This window comes from Ostrinia furnacalis, unplaced genomic scaffold, assembly GCF_004193835.3.
Source record: "Ostrinia furnacalis isolate ACB-3 unplaced genomic scaffold, ASM419383v2 OfSCF6902, whole genome shotgun sequence".
Classification (NCBI taxonomy): domain Eukaryota; kingdom Metazoa; phylum Arthropoda; class Insecta; order Lepidoptera; family Crambidae; genus Ostrinia; species Ostrinia furnacalis.
This window is the reverse complement of record NW_021137141.1, coordinates 1-1,511: the sequence shown is the minus strand read 5'-3', so window position 1 is coordinate 1,511 and position 1,511 is coordinate 1. Positions and strand designations below refer to the sequence as shown.

The 1,511-nt window shown below is 34.3% G+C and overlaps 1 long non-coding RNA gene across 1 annotated transcript; it reads left to right on the top strand.

Annotated features, from left to right (window-relative positions):
* Positions 1–317: 317 nt before the first annotated feature.
* On the top strand, positions 318–972 carry LOC114362888 (uncharacterized). The gene is made up of 2 exons (XR_003656722.1): positions 318–500; positions 773–972. It is a non-coding gene; the product is annotated as an uncharacterized LOC114362888 (long non-coding RNA).
* Positions 973–1,511: the final 539 nt, after the last annotated feature.

Sequence of the window (1,511 nt, the reverse complement as noted above, 5' to 3'; positions counted from 1 at the left end):
TATAGTACTTACTAAGCTTTTGCCCGCGGTTTCACCCGCGTAAAATTTATTTTGTCACAGATCGTCATAAATTATAGCATAGATGTTATTCTGGGTTATAAACAATAATACTGTAAAGTTTCATCAAAATCCGTTCAGTACTCTTTGCGTGAAAGAGTAACAAACATCCAGACATCCAAACTTTCGCATTTACTTATAATATTAGTAGAATAGTAGGAAGTAGGACTATACCATCCATACTTAAACTACGTTTATCCAATCTGACTCATTTGACTAATTATTCGCATATTTCACAATTAAGTTAGCTAGTTTTAAAAAACGTATAATTATGTTTCAGCGCGTTACGAGATGCAGAAGAAAAGGACAAAAAATGCCGCGAACGTTCAAAGAAAGCACAACAGCGCACACAAGAGCTCAAGGAGGAAACTGCTAAATACGAGGCCAGCAAGTCGGAAGGGATGGAGACACTAGCTAAAATGAGGAACGATTTCATTAGCGAGGTATTTACTATTATTTTACGAGTTTTTGTCTTTATACTTTACTAGCGGCCGCCCGCGACTTCGTACGCGTGAATCCCGTTTTACCCCCTTTGGTTTTGTAAAATCCCGTCTTAGTGAGCACCTACGTTCTAAAAGGAACCTTCATGAAAAATTTGAGACTCGTACTTGCAGTTTCTGAGATTTCGTGATGAGTGAGTCAGTCAGTGACCTTTCGTTTTTATATAGATAGAAAAGTGCCTGGGAAAAGTCCAAATTATGTATTTTTTTTACAGATCAAATCATTGGAAGAGGCATTATTGAAGAAGGTGACAGAAGCAGAGAAGAGAATAGAAGATAAACTGCGTAATAGGAACTTGTGATAAGTGTAGGTTCTAAGTTAATATTATTTTCTTGAATTTATGAATATGAAGAGAAATAGTGTTGAAACCTGTTCAAACTCAAAATTAATGAATAAAATTGTTATTGTATTATAGTACTGATTTTTTATTGCATCAGTACGGCTGGCACGAAAAACTTTCGAGTTCAAATCGTTTGCGTACTCGAATCGCCATCAAAAGATTTAGTAAGAAAACTACAACAGCGCCCTTGTGAACGTGTCGTAAAGTGAACTTAAGAGCGTTGTAGCAAAAAGTTGACGTTCGAATTTTAGGTTTTCATTGCTTGACGTCGCGTAGTGAGTGCGCAAACTGCATTTATCTGTACAATTTCAACGCTGCGTCGACTAAACGATCTTAATCCGTAGTTGTATCGTACCTAAGACAGTACATCATACATAATAATAAAGAAATAATGTGTAATTTACCTATTTGATTTTTTCTCAGATCAGACTTTTAGCAAAATCAAGTTACGTAATTAATGTATTTTTTACACTAGTAAATCCCGCGACATGTTTTTAATCTTTAAATTGAGTAAAGTAATAAGTTGATGGGTTTGAAAGAATTTATGTTTTATTTTATTCTTTTTACAGCATCAAAAGCTTGTTTATGAAAATATTTACTATTTAAATTTTAC